An 18803-nucleotide genomic window follows, 5' to 3' on the forward strand; every position below is an offset into this window, starting at 1 on the left:
TTAAGAACTACCTTGCTTAGTTTCCAAATATCTGGGGATTTTGTGATTACCTTTGTTGTTGTTGTTGTTTCCTAGTAGAATTCCTTTGGGGTTAGAAAACATTTTCTGTGTAACTTCAGTATAATATTTTTTGAGATTTGCATTATGACTCAGCACATATTCAATCATTTTGTACATCTTGTATACATTTGAAAGGAACACATACTTTTCAGTATTGCATTGTCTGTCAACTAGGTCAGGTATGTGAATTACGTTATTTAACTATTCTGTATACCTCATGATTTCATGCCTGCTTGTGCTACCATTTAATGAGTGGTTTATTAAATGTTTATGATTGTACATTTGTTTAGGATTATATCTTGTTTTATTTCTCCTTTGGCACTTCATTTTTGGGCAATCTACTTAATGTATGCATTTAGTTCTCATAAGCTCAAAATTAGACTTTTATTTTCAAGTAGTCATTCACAGTTTTTCCTATTAGTCCCTTAAGTCTAGGCTGCCTTCATAGTTTGAAGTTATTGACGTTTCTCTATGATTTGTTTCAAGAAGAAAAGCAGCAAATTAAGCTAGTTCTCTGTTTGTCAGGAACCAGAAGCCAAGAAGTTTTGTTTTTAGACATCTCCTAATAACTCATTAGCAATTAGTTGTATTTACAAATATGTATTACACACACACACACATATATATATATATACACACATATATATGTATACATGTATAGATATGTCTGTATATATAGAAGCATTGACATTGATTTTTACATATATAACTTACTGTCCTGGCTTACTATTTTGGCACAAAATGGTATGACTTATTAACCCATGTATAGTATCCTGCTAAAAGTTTTTGTAGTTTTTATAGGAAAATGATCAAAATGTAGGACTGAGTTACAAAGGCTATTACTTGAATTTGTGATTGGCTTGATGCCTTTCCATAAGTAGACATTTCCTTGAATTGCAAGCAATAATTGGACACTAGAGAGCTATTATTTGTGAGGCCTCTAAGTAAATTTTGTTTTAATGCAAAGCCAAAGTGGAGTGCTGGTAAAGGGTATCTGGAAATATGGTTCAACATATCTGGATGTAGTGGTTTTGTATGGAAAACACATTTCCTTTGCACTAGGGCATAGCATCTGAAACGTTGGCTATATGTATAATCCTTGATACTTCTGGATGATATCATTATCAGTGATAAAAAAAAAATAAGTGCATTAACATCTCCAAAGCAGTGCACTGTGTTTCTTGCCTTTTCATTTTTTATGTTTCCAACATTATATTGTAGAGGATTCTATTGCAATTTTAAGTACACAATTAGGAGGCATTATTTAGGAGGTATTATTTGTGGATTCTTTTGAAATGTTTTTTTGAAACACAAAAGAATTACTAACTAACTGGCTTGGGATTGAGAGTTTTATGTGTTTTTCCTGCTTCTCCTCCCCTATAACTAAATAGTCTATCAGGATAAAATCTAAAGGATGATATTGAGGTCAGCTAACAGTAGTATATCTGTTTCTGGATCCCAGATGGTAAATTTAGGGATCTGAGGAAAATAGTCTGATAAGAGTTAAAAAATTAAAGGTGATATAAGAGAAAGTTAGTGCATTGAATGTGTCTCAACAAAAACTTTTTTTTTTTTTGTAAGTGAGCACTCATGATTTATTTAGACTCTCCAAGGCTCTTTTTAAACAAAATGTTAGATCATCTAATCATTTAACAAACATAATTTAGACATGTATAATTAACAAGATCAACCTTCTATTAATATCAAACTTGATAAAAAATGAATTGAGTTAAAACAATACTTTGTGTGAGTTTGCATGTGTGTGTGTGTGTTTAACAATATAGGGGTAATTAAAGTATAAAACTATTAATTCTCTGTCTCTCAACATTAATAGACAGCTCAATACTTGATGGCCTCTTTGATCTTGTATTTGGTTATGTTTATTTTTTCCAGTTGTTGTTTCATCCCCATCTTGCAAATGCCTCTTTTCGTTTGGGCACCAGAAGTTATTTTATTTCTGAGAGCAAAATGTACATTTTCAAACCAACTCTGAATTTTCTTAGAATCCCATAGTTTAGTATAGATTTATTTATTTATACCAAAAAGTAGTCTTGTTCTAAAACTGCTACTTATTCTACTGATTTTCCTTGGTGTCTGGCTTTTGGTCTACCACAATCCACTGGGATTAATTTCCTTGGGCTGCTATAACAAATTATCATAAACTGGGTGGAAGACAAACAACAGATCTTTATTTCTTACAGTTCTAGATGGTAGGAAGCCCAAGATCAAGGAACTAGCAGATTCTGTGTCTGGTGCGGGCTCACTCTTCTGGTTCACAGATGGTATCTTATTCCCGTATCCTTATATGGTGGAAGCGGCAAAGAAGCTACCTCAGGCCTCTTATAAACGTACTAATCCCATTTATGTGAACTCCATCCTCATGACCTAATCGCTACCCAGATGCCACACCTCTTAACATCACTACATTAAGGATTAGGTTTCAATATACAAATTACAAGGGATCACAAGCATTCAGACCATAGCAGTTACCTTCCAGTGTGCTCTGCATGTGTTATCAATGCAATAGTTTCCTTTTCAGAAGGTCCCCTCTGGAATCTATCTCATATTTTCAGGCCCTGTCTGGAACTCTGGCACTTTGTTGTTGTTTTAATTTGATTTAATTTTAAGTTCTGGGATACATGTTCAGGACCTGTAGGTTTGATCCCCTGTGAACTCTACTTTTAAATCAATGATTATATCGTAAGATCTGGTTTTGCTGATAATTCAGCTATAGTTGGTTCAACTAGCCTTATGCCTGACAATGTGCTAATGCTGATGTTTCTACTTACAAGTCTGTTTTGATCTGACAACTTATTCCAACAGATTGTGAAGGCATTATAATTTATCTGTGTGTGTGTATTTATTTCTTGAAAATACATCATTAAACATTTTAGCACAAAAAAATAACTGGTACTTTCTTATGGTTTAGGTTGATACAAAAGTAAGAGTGTGTGTGTGTGTGTGTGTGTGTGTTTTCATTAAAAGTCATGGCAAAAACTGCAATTACTTTTGCACCAACCTAATACTTTTAAACCCTTACTCTATTGTATTTTGGGCCTGATAAGAATTAAAATTCCTGTGCTATATTTTTCTTTTTTTTCTTTTTTTTATTATTATTATACTTTAAGTTCTAGGGTACATGTGTATAACGTGCAGGTTTGTTACATATGTATACTTGTGCCATGTTGGTGTGCTGCACCCATCAACTCGTCAGCACCCATCAATTCGTTATTTATATCAGGTATAACTCCCAATGCAATCCCTCCCCCCTCCTCCCTCCCCATGATAGGCCCCGATGTGTGATGTTCCTCTTCCCGAGTCCAAGTGATGTCATTGTTCAGTTCCCACCTATGAGTGAGAACATGTGGTGTTTGGTTTTCTGTTCTTGTGATAGTTAGCTAAGAATGATGGTTTCCAGCTGCATCCGTGTCCCTACAAAGGACACAAACTCATCCTTTTTTATGGCTGCATAGTATTCCATGGTGTATATGTGCCACATTTTCTTAATCCAGTCTGTCACAGATGGACATTTGGGTTGATTCCAAGTCTTTGCTATTGTGAATAGTGCCACAATGAACATACGTGTGCATGTGTCTTTATAGCAGCATGATTTATAATCCTTTGGGTATATACCCAGTAGTGGGATGGCTGGGTCATACGGTACATCTAGTTCTAGATCCTTGAGGAATTGCCATACTGTTTTCCATAATGGTTGAACTAGTTTACAATCCCACCAACAGTGTAAAAGTGTTCTTAATTTCTCCACATCCTCTCCAGCACCTGTTGTTTCCTGACTTTTGAATGATTGCCATTCTAACTGGTGTGAGATGGTATCTCATTGTGGTTTTGATTTGCATTTCTCTGATGGCGAGTGATGATGAGCATTTTTTCATGTGTCTGTTGGCTGTATGGATGTCTTCTTTTGAGAAATTTCTGTTTATATCCTTTGCCCACTTTTTGATGGGGTTGTTTGTTTTTTCTTGTAAATTTGTTTGAGTTCTTTGTAGATTCTGGATATTAGCCCTTTGTCAGATGAGTAGATTGCAAAAATTTTCTCCCATTCTGTAGGTTGCCTGTTCACTCTGATGGTAGTTTCTTTTGCTGTGCAGAAGCTCTTTAGTTTAATTAAATCCCATTTGTCAATTTTGGCTTTTGCTGCCATTGCTTTTAGTGTTTTAGACATGAAGTCCTTGCCCACGCCTATGTCCTGAATGGTACTACCTAGGTTTTCTTCTAGGGTTTTTATGATATTAGGTCTAACATTTAAGTCTCTAATCCATCTTGAATTAATTTTCGTATAAGGAGTAAGGAAAGGATCCAGTTTCAGCTTTCTACTTGTGGCTAGCCAATTTTCCCAGCACCATTTATTAAATAGGGAATCCTTTCCCCATTTCTTGTTTCTCTCAGGTTTGTCAAAGATCAGATGGCTGTAGATGTGTGGTATTATTTCTGAGGACTCTGTTCTGTTCCATTGGTCTATATCTCTGTTTTGGTACCAGTACCATGCTGTTTTGGGTACTGTAGCCTTGTAGTATAGTTTGAAGTCAGGTAGCGTGATGCCTCCAGCTTTGTTCTTTTGACTTAGGATTGTCTTGGCAATGCAGGCTCTTTTTTGGTTCCATATGAACTTTAAAACAGTTTTTTCCAATTCTGTGAAGAAACTCATTGGTAGCTTGATGGGGATGGCATTGAATCTATAAATTACCTTGGGCAGTATGGCATTTTAATGATATTGATTCTTCCTATCCATGAGCATGGTATGCTCTTCCATTTGTTTGTGTCCTCTTTGATTTCACTGAGCAGTGGTCTGTAGTTCTCCTTGAAGAGGTCCTTTCCATCCCTTGTAAGTTGGATTTCTAGGTTTTTTTTATTGTCTTTGAAGCAATTGTAAATGGAAGTTCATTCATGATTTGGCTCTCTGTTTGTCTGTTACTGGTGTATAAGAATGCTTGTGATTTTTGCACATTAATTTTGTATCTTGAGACTTTGCTGAAGTTCCTCAAGTAAGTCGCTCAGCTTAAAGAGATTTTGGGCTGAGATGATGGGGTTTTCTAAATATACAATCATGTCATCTGCAAACAGGGGCAATTTGACTTCTTCTTTTCCTAACTGAATGCCCTTTATTTCTTTCTCTTTCCTGATTGCCCTAGCCAGAACTTCCATCCCTCTGTTGAATAGGAGTGGTGAGAGAGGGCATCCCTGTCTTGTGCCAGTTTTCAAAGGGAATGCTTCCAGTTTTTGCCTATTCAGTATGATATTAGCTGTGGGTTTGTCATAAATAGCTCTTATTATTTTGAGATATGTTCCATCAATACCGAATTTATTGAGAGTTTTTAGCATGAAGGGTTGTTGAATTTTGTCAAAGACTTTTCTGCATCTATTGAGATAATCTTGGTTCTGTTTATATGCTGGATTACGTTTATTGATTCACGTGTGTGGAACCAGCCTTGCATCCCAGGGATGAAGCCCACTTGATCATGGTGGATAAGCTTTTTGATGTGCTGCTGGATTAGGTTTGCCAGTATTTTATTGAGGATTTTTGCATCAATGTTCTTCCAGGATATTGGTCTAAAATTCTCTTTTTTTGTTGTGTCTCTTCCAGGCTTTGATATCAGGATGATGTTGGCCTCATAAAATGAGTTAGGGAGGATTCCCTCTTTTTCTATTGATTGGAATAGTTTCAGAAGGAATGGTACCAGCTCCTCCTTGTACCTCTGGTAGAATTCAACTGTGAATCCATCTGGTCCTAGACTTTTTTTGGTTGGTAGGCTATTAATTATTGCCTCAATTTCAGAGGCTGCTATTGGTCTATTCAGGGATTCAACTTCTTCCTGGTTTAGTCTTGGGAGAGTGTAAGTGTCCAGGAAATTATCCATTTCTTCTAGATTTTCTAGTTTATTTGTGTAGAGGTGTTCATAGTATTCTCTGATGGTAGTTTGTATTTCTGTAAGGTCAGTGGTGATATCCCCTTTATCATTTTTTATTACATCTATTTGCTTCTTCTCTCTTTTCTTCTTTATTAGTCTTGTTAGCAGTCTATCAATTTTGTTGCTCATTTCAAAAAGCCAACTCCTGGATTCATTGATTTTTTGGAGGGTTTTTTGTGTCTCTATCTCCTTCACTTCTGCTCTGATCTTAGTTATTTCTTGCCTTCTGCTAGCTTTTGAATGTGTTTTCTCTTGCTTCTCTAATTCTTTTAATTGTGATGTTAGGGTGTCCATTTTAGATCTTTCTTGCTTTCTCTTGTGGGGACATCTACAGAACTCTCCACCCCAAATCAACAGAATATACATTCTTCTCAGCACCATTTTGCATTTATTCTAAAATTGACCACATAATTTGAAGTAAAACACTCCTCAGTAAATGTAAAAGAACAGAAATCACAACAAACTGTCTCTCAGACCACAGCACCATCAAATTAGATCTCAGGATTTAGAAACTCAGAACCGCACAACTACATGGAACCTGAGCAACCTGCTCCTGAATGACTATTGGGTAAATAACAAAATTAAGGCAGAAATAAAAATATTCTTTGAAACCACTGAGAACAAAGATGCAATGTACCAGAATCTCTGGGACACATTTAAAGCCGTGTGTAGAGGGAAATTTATAGCACTATAAATTCCTTTAAGGGGTTTCTTTAAGTTCAAGTTTTATAAAACACTAATTTGTTCTTCTGCAAATTTAAGCACCAGCAGCAAAAAGCAATAGTAAATGCATTTATAATGTTGCTATTTCAGTATTGGTCTTTGGAAAGACAGGACATAATCATTTTTCAGGCCTGCTTTGGGAAATTAGTAGAAATTTTTATTTTATTCATTGGCATTCACCTACAAGATATATGTTTTCCATTGTTCACCTGGAGGCCTTTTGTTTCAATCTAGACTCTCTAAAGGCATAAGGAGTAATGTACTTAATAAATGTGCCAATATACTTATTTCATGAAACACAATATTTTTGTATGAACTTGCTCACCGGAAAAACCTCACAGAAATCTATGCAGTTTCTGCTGTGCTAGAAATTAAAAGACGGATCCAATAAAGTTGTGATCAATTGCCCAATAATCAGGTCCATGGTATGCATAAATGTGGCTCTGTGAAGATCAGTGTAAAGCCCTCTGTTCCTTTCATATATGCTGGAGGTGAGAGAAGAGTTGGTACTTTTGTTTGTAACTTTTCTTATAGTCTTTAGAGCAGGCTTGGAGATAGAGCACAGAGTCGTTTTATTACATTATTCTTTGAATATAAATGTGAGAGTTTCACCTTTCCTCATGTATTTTATCCATAGTCTCATCTGTGCATGCTCCTTTTGCACTGCAGCTCAAGTAACCTGAAAAGCAGCCTTCCATGGTTTTACACACAAAGGACACACTACTCTCTTGGCTAAAGCACTGAAGGGCATCCTGTTTCTAGGGGGGTACGGGAACAGAACTTGGGCTTTCCTGACCAGACCCTCCTTATCGCTGGATGTCATGTTCTCAGCATATTCTACACTTATTCTTTAGAACTGCAAGCAAAACAAGTGGAAAGAACTGGTTCAGTCCAAGGCCACCCAGAGAACTGTCCTGTACCATGGAGACTGCGATAGATATTATCAACCTTCAGTGACAGGAGGTAAAAGAACTTTGTGAAACAAAAACAGAGATGCAGAAAAGCAAACTTAAGAATCTACCAGTATTATAAATCTCTGTGTGATGTCCACACAGAGTTCATTTGCTGTTAAAATCTCACTTCAACACTTACTGGGAAATAGCAAAATTTCCTGAAGCATAGCTACTACTACAGCAGAATGGTATAATTAGTCATCAAAATTGAGTAATTGAATAGTTAGATTATAATATTCAAAGCTTTCTCAGAAACATTAACCCAATTGTCTTTCCAATATTGGAAAAAAATAATATTCAGGGAAACAACCAAAGAATTGTACATTTTTACTTTTAGAATAGCTCATGAGACATGAGTCTCATGAGTAAATACCTAAATGCAATAGTAGAAAAACTAGTTTTATTTGCTTCGAAGTTTTCATTTTCTCTTTAAAATGTTAAATACAATATTCAATTTAAGCAAAGCCCATCATGTAACTATACACTGTCTTTGTAAAGAATGAACACACTTTTTAGTTTCCTGATGTATATATGGTCAGGTACCCTATAAAATAAAATCTATGTCTTATTATCAATAATTACATGCCACAATTAGGGCACTTTGTGAGATCTTTTATTGAAAGGCTGTTAGGGTTTTTGCCTCTACTTTAATCTGTTTTATTAAATAAGTAGATGTATGAATATCTGAGTTATTAATATACTGGAAAAGATTCTGAGGCTGAAGACCTAGGCCCTGTACCGTTGAGCTGAAGAGATGTTGCTACTTACAGAATTGGAACTAGTTCAGCACTGTTGTTAATACAATGCCAGATTTATATAGTTGTCCCCATGCTTCAAAGAATTCAGTCTCCTTGCCCAGACTTAAAGGACAATAATTTAATATAAAGCTGTGAAAGAGAAATGGAATGCATATAAATACATTTTACAAGATGCTAGCCAGATCTAGCCCCAGAAGATTTGGTAAAATTTAAAGTAGCATGGAAGAATTGATTGGAGACCTGGCAATAGTTAAAATGGGAAAATTCAGGGCTCTATATTATTGCAGCTAAAGAGGAAATTTCAAGAGGAATTAAAGACATTTGCAGCTTTTTCAAGGTCTTTAAATAATATTGATAAAATATCATAACTTTTCCACTCCTGAAACTCAATAATTGAATTCTAAAATCTAAATCTAAAGTTATTTTTAGCTTTATAACATTTTGCTTTTCTAGAAGGAAGGTGTTATCTTTTTTTCTACAGTCTATTAACTATTGGTATTATTAATACCAAAGTACTAAATTTTGATTACTTAATTGTTACATTTCTTCAAAAAAAGATTTTGATTTTCTAATGTTTTATGGGAAGTGAAAATTCAATACACTCTTCAAAGAGGTATTCTGACTTTCTGATGCCTAAAAAGCACAGGACAGATGTAGCACCTCTACCATCCTACTGATAATAGACTTTGAATGGTGCCAGAAGGAAAAGAAGAATGTAAGAAACTTTAGAAAAGGAACATCAGCCTAACTCAATTCCCCATGTCTCTGAAATACTTAAGTAATAAGAGAAGGACAAATTAACTGGTTATAAAGAAAGTGCATCCTTAGCTTCTCAATATGTATCCCCTTAGCATGCCATGTAAGATTCTGTCTTATCTGACTTTAACCTATGTTTGAAGTTTCATCCTCTCAACTTTTATAATCCCTAATCCAGCAACACACATCATTTTCTGTTTTCTGAATTTGTCATTTATATTTCAATCTTTCCTGGAATTATATTATCTCTACATTGAATTCCTTTCTATTATTTCTCCACTTGGGAGCTTGGAACTTCTTCTTTCAACACCCCTTTCAAGTACCAGTGCTTATGCAGCTTCCCTGTCTTCCTAGTCCAAATTAGTAACTCCTACCTCTGTGTACACCTGCTATTTTTTTTAAACTATTCCATTACATTTCGCTTTATAGTGTATTTGTTCTTCTTTTTTACTTGTCAACTAGATAATTACGTCAAATGCTGTCGTTTTCATCTTTGTGTCTGTCTTTCTGTAGTGCTCAGAGTAAGTACTGATAAGCAATCCTATTTAGGAATAATCTTTGTTAGGAGAAAGTGTAGTTTATAAAGAAGATATTGCATTACTATTGCCATATATAAGATGCTGTTCCTCGAATCCTTCTTCTGCTTTTACAATAGAAGAATTGAGAGACTTGCAATTTATTGGGTTCATATATTTTATATATATATAACTCTAGTTAGTGCATAGTTTTTCTTTGTCAATATTTAGTGAACTGGATGTGCTTGAAACTTTAATTCTTTACAGTTATGTCTTTATAATAATAGTGAAGTTTAGGACGGTTATATTAAAGGGAAAATTGTCTCATTAAGAAATTAGGTCTTTTACTTGGATCTGAATCTGTACAACAAATTCAGTTAAAATAGTTAAAATTTAAATGAGATCCACACCTGAAATTTTCCCTGAAATATAAAATTTTGCCATATGCCACTTCAAATTTTATTTAATAACTTCTGTTTAACCGTGGTTTTTTTGCCATCATTCAAATAATAAACTAACGTTCAAATCAAATCAAATATTAACAAACGTACACCTTCAGTTATTTCATTGACTCTTTTTCTGAATTTTCCAGTTGAGGAAATTTGTTTTACATTTCATGTGGGTTAGGAACTCTGTCTTTCAGGTATTTGATTAACTATGGTTAGCACTTCTCTATACATATTGTAAGAATTTGAGAAAAGTTAAAGAGGTTTGAAAAATATTCATTGCAAAATTAAATTGTTTATAGTTTTTGACAGTTGTATAATTTCAAATGTATTACATTTTCTTTCTGTGGCATTTCCATGTACTCCATCAATCACAATTTCCACAGCACAATTGGTGTCTCCCATGCCAGGTTTAGGGAAGAAGAAGGACATTTTGTGGTAAAATGAGTTTAGGAAAATTGTTAGTTAAAAAAATTTCAACACAGTTTTTCCTTATCATTATTATCAATCTGGGCTCCCAGATAGATGAATTCATTGTGAGTGTCCAGAACAGTTGATCAAATGTGGAACATGTTTGCTCATATACTTTTTTGAGGATTGTGTTAAGTAATCGGTATTATAAGTAGATCTTACGTTTTTCTCAATACATTTTGAGAAAGCTAATATAAATCAAACCTTCCTACTCTATGAATGTTTTTTTTACTTGATCTTCCTGTGTAATAACAGCAATTTTGTTCCAGTAATTCTATTCTTTATTCAATAATTATTTTTAAGAATACTACTTTGTGCCAAACACTATTCTAGACACTGTGTATATGACAGAAATAAAAATAGACAATATTATTTATATTATTAATTATTAATGTTATTAATATTAAGATATTATAATATTGTCTCTTCCAGAACTTTCATTTCAGAAAGATTTATTTATCAACTAGAAGAAGATTGAATTCTATTCTTGAAATTGCTTTGTGTGTATGTGTGTTTATGTTGCATTCTTAAAATGTCATATATCTTGGAAACTCTAGAAGTGCTGTTGGTTGTCATAAAAATATGCTGAGTCTAGAAAATGTGACATGCAGAGAAGCCATGGTCTAATGAGCTTCAAGGGTCAAATGTTTGAAACTAATTTTCTCCACCTAGAAAATTGATTTAGGTTTGATTAAATTCCACTTGAATAATTTTATTTATTTTATATTTATGTATTCTCTGCAAGGGAAAAAACACAATTTAAAACTCCATGGAGAAAAAAAAAATCTCTGGATTAGGATCCAAGAGACCTACATTATGTGAATAGTTTTTAAAGATTATTTGTCAGGCATAATTTGGCTAAGAGTGTGATCATTTGCAAGTCATTTCTACTTTTATGACCTCAGACTTTTTTCTCATGCATAAAGTGAGATGATTTGGCTATGTGCACTCTAAAATATTCCTTTCAGTCCCATTCTCTGATACCAGAATCTAAATTTTGGAGTGCCTTTGTGGCATAAAAGAAATGGAAGTCTTTGTTTAAAAATTTTAGAGATAATGCTCTTCTATTCATGGATAAACCATCTGCAGGTATAATTATTTATTCATTCATCTGTGCAGTGCACTCTATTGTGAGGACTGCATATATGAAGGCAAGTATATGCCTAAGAGGATACTGTATATGGCCTGGGGGGATGCTTTATCTGTGTGGGGAACCATTCAAATTGGCCAAGGTGTAAGTTTTTAAAAATCATTTTAATTTTCATTGGAATATTTAGTAGCACAATGTAGCTGCAAGCTATAGGAAAGAGCATGGAAGAAGAACCTGTGTTCTCTGACCATCTCTGCTTGTTCACTAGGTGACTTTGAGCAATCCATTTTATCTCCCACAGCTAGTTTTTTTGCACATAGAAAAGAGTTGAGCCCGATGTATTTCATATCCTTTCCAAACTTATAGTTCTCTAAATGTATTTGGGATGCATGCTTTGCCCCCTCCCAAAATGCATATAACAATACCTATTTCATGAGACATCTTTAGTAAAACATTTAAAAATTTCTCTAAGGACTGACACATTATACAATGGGATAAAAGAAATAATATTTGTACAGTATCACATCTTCTGTTCTAGATTTATCTTCTGAAAGATTACTGAGCACATAACTCCTTTTGTCAGCATACTTTGTGGTTTCTACAGCTGTACTGCCACCATATTTGTTCTGCAGACTGCCAGAGCCACTGAGCCTCATGATTTTTGACTTGGCTGTTAGAAGGAAGCTGCTGAGTGACTGTAAATGAAGTCAGCTTGGGCAACTTTATTAAGCAAATATGTGAAAGAACACTGCCGTATCTTTCTCAGAGAACACATTTAACTATGACCATAATTAAATCTGTATTGTTTTTCATTACAAACTAAACCCAAAGTAATAGGTTCATCTAGAAATAGTAAAGTTAATTTGAGAATACTATTTTACCCTGAGGCTGCTTTATTTTACAAAGACTAAAGTTAACAAACTGACCATGTGGGAAAAGATACTAGTGGTCATATTTCTTTGAACTTTGGACTTCTTTGGATTTTGGGGTCCAAAGGAGGACTTGGATGAAGATAGGAATGGTTCAGCTGTTTTGTAGTTTCAAGCAGGTATAGCTCCACAATCGCACTCTAAGTAGTGGAAGTTACTTATGAAAACAAACCCTAACTGCAACCCATGGATTAGAAATCGAAAGTAACTTACACAAATTCTCTCTCTATGGTGTCATAATCCCAGAGAAACAGAGGAATAGAAAAAAAATTAAAGATATTGACTTCCCTCTCTCACTTATTCTCAGAAATGGGTGCCATTTTTCATCTATTTGGTCCAACGTTTCCTCTCTGAATTATTTCATCAAATAGAGTTGCTTTTCTGTTTCATTCCTGCTGTTTTTGATGTGTTTTTATTTGTTTATTTTGTTTTGTTTCATATAAAATGGAAATGGATATGGATCATTCAGGAGAATCCCTTTTATATGCATTTGAATACTTATAGGTCATGTAAAACCCCCTGTCTATCTCCTTTTGTATGTGCCATACACATTGTTGACTCTAACGCAACCATCCTGAACGCAGGATTCTGAGGGTCATCCTGTTTGCATTACCATACATTTGTACATGCTTTTTTACCTCTAGCTATAATGTCTTTCTGTTTTCCAACTTTAATCTCAAGGTCTCAGGAATCATAGTACTGTCTGACCTCCTATTTTCTCTTCCCAGATGGGAATACATCTGTGTGTCTACATATTCATTATAATTCTCATCAAAAAATATTATTCATCATTGATTATTAATCAAAATATTGTTAATCATGTATTTCCTCATTGGTTTTCTTACTAATTCAATTGCAAGCTCCATGAAGGGCCAGACTCTGTCTTCGTATTTGTGTATTTTGAACCTACCACTGTGCCCAAATACAAAGGACATTCAATCTCAATCAGAGAGGAAGTTAAACAACTAATACTGTAGCAGGACAAGCCACAGACAAAACCCCTCAGACACCGAGTTAAAGAAGGAAGGGCTTTATTTGGTCGGGAGCTTCAGCAAGACTCATGTCTCCAAAAACCGAGCTCTCCGAGTGAGCAATTCCTGTCCCTTTTAAGGGCTTACAACTCTAAGGGGGTCTGCATGAGAGGGTTGTGATAAATAGAGCAAGCAGGGGGTACGTGACTGGGGGCTGCATGGAATGGTAATCAGAATGAAACAGAAAAGGACAGGGATTTTCACAGTGCTTTTCCATACAACGTCTGAAATCTATAGATAAGCAGTTGGGTCAGGGGTCGATCTTTAACCAGGCCCAGGGCACGGCACCAGGCTGTTTGCCTGTGGATTTCATTTCTGCCTTTTAGTTTTTACTTCTTCTTTTGGAGGCAGAAATTGGGCATAAGACAATATGAGGGGTGGTTTCCTCCCTTAATACCTAAAGTTTTATACAGTGCACAAAGCACATATTTGATAAAAAGATAAAGGAGATTCAGTTCTGATCTTGAGTTTTGTTTATTGTTCTATCATTGTTGTTAACTTTTGTTTTAGAATTGGAAAAAATCATATTGAGGTAAAGGGATTTCATTAAAATGTTGCCTTACTTAGATTTTGAAGTAGAATTACCCAGAATAGTTTTTCCTGTGGGCTTAGAGTACTTGCAACATGTTCAACTAAGAAGAAAAAGTCCTGAAAGGGAATGAAAATGCTTGTAACACTAGGAGGGAACCCTTTTAATGGGGAAGTTGGTGATTACCTGAACATCACTATAAGATTCTGTTACTACTTTAGGTGCTTCCATGATTAAGAGTAAAAACACATGAGAACTAGAAGCTTTATCATGCACCCCTGCTTTGGGAAAGGATATGGAAACATGGATATCTGAATGTTAAGGTCATAGACAGCTGGGGGCGATTTACTTTATGGCTTCTGTGTGTCTCCTATTAACACACACCCTGTAGTCAGTGAGCGATTAAGAGAAGTTCACAGTTGCTGGCTCTGGTAAAAAAAAAAAAAAAAAAAAAAAAAAAAACACTTCAGGTTTGGTTTTCTAAAAGAAATAAAAAAGTTGAATGCAATCTGCTTCACATATCCCTCTGCAATGAACAATAAAATGATTGTAATGTAGATAATTTCTTCCCATATGGAAAAAATCTAAGTATTTGTGTATTCTTTTGCTGGTTGAAAATTTCTGCTCAGCTGTTTATTTAAAATTTATATGGTGCTTTGAAAGATGTTTCATGATGCCAAATGGAGTAATTATTTTTATTTTTAAATATCTGTTGTTCTACCATGGTATATATTCTGTAAATATTACACAAAGAAGCACATTTTTCTGTGCTTTTGATATATTTTCACATTTTTCTAACATATATGTAGTCAATATAATACAGTTTACATCACTTGTAAAAAATATGAAAACCATATTCTATCTGAAGAAAAGGAAAATTAGTTAATGAATTGGGAACAATATCTAGAGTTCCACTGAATTAAGGACAATCCACATAATAGGTAACATGGTACTCAACAGAGATCAAATAGCTAGAGGCAATAGTATCATTTATCTAACAATGCTAGCTTGTTAGCTTACCTCTCTAAATTTGGTGGGAACCCTGTTTCAAAAAATATAATCTGCTACTGATATTAGATGTTAACACAGAATGTAATATTTTCCATGCTTGGTTTTAAGTTCAAGTTTTGTTTTTATAATTAAGAAATCTTATTTGTGATATTTGGAGTCTTTTTACATACTCAATATATTTTCTGAAATTGGGCCTCATGGCGGTCTGGCAATAGTTTTAAATGCTAGCAATTATTGAATACTAGCTAACTAGCCAGCCACTGCTCTAAGTACTGTGGTAGTATTCAGGAAAAACATAGCTAGTGTTGTATAAAGCACTCATCAAAAACTAGTGGCTTAAGACAATGAAGGTCTATTTCTGATCCATGTCTCATTTAATTGGATTTTCAAGAGGCAGCCTTCCATGTGTTAATCAAGGATGCTGGTTCTTTCCAATTCTGCTTCAAATGGCCGACAAGCAAATTGAGAGAACAAAGACTCTGCCAAATATTGTGTGGGCAGACATGGAAGGGGCATACATCACTTCAAACCATACTCCTCTGGCAGGAACACAGTGGTCTTCCCTCAAGCTAACTGAAAGGGAAACAAGGAGATATAATCTTCCAAGATTGAGAAAAAACAATGGGATTGGCGAACATTTTGCTAGCCTGTGCCGCATTCATATCTATTTGTTTAATTCTCACAACATAGGTACTTTATTATCCTCATTTTGCAGATGAGCGAGCTGAGACATGAAGAGTTTCATAAATATCACACAGTTTCATGAGGAGTAAAAGGTAGAGCTGAGAAATAAAGCCAGTCAAATTGTCTTCAGAGGTCAAATTTCTAATTTTTATGAACATACTCTTCAAATTAAATGTCACCTAATTCATAAAATACTTTTATTTGCAAGACAAGATTATATATTTTTAAAAACTCATTAGGGAATTAATGGGTTCTTAGCTGTTCTTTATTTCAGTGTTATTTATCACTACATTGCTACTCCCAGTCTTTCTGTGAATATGTGTGTACATCTGTGTATGTGTACATTTTTGAAATGTATTCTTCTTAGTTTCTGAATTTTATTTCAGAGCTACGGTTATTGACTATCTTCATCATTGTTTAAGTATGTATGAAGCACGTGGTCAGGAATTTAGATACGATAAGCAGTAGTATTATCACCATTTTAGAGACAAGTAAATTCAGTCTTAAAGAGATTAAATACATTTGCCCAGGTGACACTAAAGGATGGAACTATTAGAGTCTAAGTCTGGAGTCTGTGTTTTAAGTATTGTGATGATCTTCAATAAACATTTGTTTAAAGGAATATGGAAAATCTCTGAAATCTTGATCATTTGCATTGTACACTTCATTAAGCTGGCCTGTGGTCTTGCTATTATTAATCTTAACTCTATTTTATGGTCTCTGAATACTGAGCTGGTATGTTGCTGGTATGTCTATAGTTTGAAATCTTAATATAACTAGAAATATGGTGGTTTAATAAGTATTATACAATCATTGCATGGTAAAATTCAGTTGGTTAGCATTGGATTCAGGGAATCTCCATTATTCATTCTTCACCTTCTATCTTGAACTCAGTGCTCTAGGGCTTGATTTGATCAGCTTTAAAACATGTTTGAGATAATTCTATCTTTAAAAATAACATATAAATATACACAAATATGACTGAATATTTCAGATATGTACAAAGTGATGAGAGTATAATAGACAACCTGGAGCACCTCACCCAGCTTTAACAGGTTCAGTTCCCACCCTTCATGGGTTGAACCGTTGCATTACTATCTGTGCCTTCAAATTTGCAAAAAAGAAAACAAATTCAAGATTTTATAATCATCGTCTTCAGAAGGGTTAGTTCAACCACTTATTCTGCCCTCATTCCTTCCTCTCCCATGAAAGCAGGTCTTTTCCTAGGTTTTATGACACCACATCCTGCTGACTCTATTCTCTTTTCCCTGTAAGCTCCTAATTCTCAGTTTCCTTGTTGGCTCTTCTCTACCTAAACTTTAAATAGTGAAATTCCTAAGGGATTGTTCTCAGTCCACTTTATGTCTCATTGTACCCATTCTTGTTACACTCTCTTCCACTTTTAGAGCTTCAAATGCCATTTCTAGGTTGAAGACTTCCGAATTTGTATTGTTAAACTATAATTCCTTTCTGAACTCCAGACCAATTATATTCAAGTGACATCATCAACATGATATATATTCAATTCTTAATCTTTTCTCCACATTTTCTTCATCTCTAATTTTATGTATCTTGGTAACTAGAACTACCAGAGCTTATGACAGAAACCTGGGTGTCAATCTTTACATTCTTCTCTGCTTTACCAACTCCTACATCACATTAGATTATAGCTGGAAAATATCAAGATATTCTGTTTTTTCTCTATCCACTTCTGCCCTCAGCTGCTTTTGTATTGTGTAATCAGAATGATCTTTAAAAACAAAATCTGATTATATCATTACACTGTTTAAAACCCTTTGAAGTCTTCTGAGAGTGCTTAGAACAAAGGAAGAATAAGTAACCTAACATATAAGACTTCAAATTACTCTCCCTCTGCCTCATACCAGAGCCTTCTCATATCACTCTCTCTCCCTGTCACTTTTATTCATCAGCCACATTGGTCTTCATTTTGTCTCAAAATGTGCCAACTTTTCCAATATTGAACATTCACACATGCTTCGCTTCTCTCTGACGAAAATATTTTTATTCTATTTTCCTCCTAATTCCTACAAATCTCTCACGTATGTACAGAAATACTGCCTCTTTAGAGACATTTTTGTGTGAATTTAAACCCCAGGCCAAAATAGTGTTGATTTTTTGTTTTAGCAGGCAATTAACTTAGCTGAACTTGAACTCCAAGTTGTACGCCTCTGCAGTGTGCAGCAGCTAAACGTTATGTTCCCTTCTTTAACCTTAGCTTTACTGTTTCAAGTCTGCCCTATAATTGCATGGTTCAGAGAACAGCCAGAAACTTAGGCTCTGCCTCTGTTGCTCTCTCCTGGGATTTTCCTCTTTATTTTCCAGCTGCTGTGGGAGCCCAGAAATTTTTCCTCTGATTCCTCAAGCTGGTAAGAGATCAGATTTCTATGAAAGATTTGGCCTTCACAGTGGGGACTAAAACTTCCCTCAGGGAAAAAAAAATAACAATAAACCAAGGAAAGTAGACAAGTGTGGTTCTTTTCTGTCAACTTGTTTACTACTCACCATTTTCTGCTTGCTTCTCATTTGCCTTCAGAGATGTGTGTGTGTACATATATATGCATATGCTTTGTCCAAGTTTGTCCAAAGTTTACAATTTTTCTGCAGGAGAGTTTGTCTAAGTTAATATGCATAAGAGAACCACAACTTTTATTCAAACAGACGACAAATAATCATTGAGTATCTACAGTGTGTTGTATACTGTGCTAAGTGGTAGTAATAGATATGGCCTCTGATCTCATAGAAGATAGATATAGTTATAGATATAGACATATAGACATAAATATAGATATATTCCACTGTGGGAGAGAGACATTAATCACCAAATGATTAATTGCAATTGCCAGAAGAGATAAGAAAGTGAATTTCAAGGGGACATGCAAATGTATACCAGGGCAACCTT

Source organism: Piliocolobus tephrosceles, chromosome 3 (assembly GCF_002776525.5).
Source record: "Piliocolobus tephrosceles isolate RC106 chromosome 3, ASM277652v3, whole genome shotgun sequence".
NCBI lineage: Eukaryota > Metazoa > Chordata > Mammalia > Primates > Cercopithecidae > Piliocolobus > Piliocolobus tephrosceles.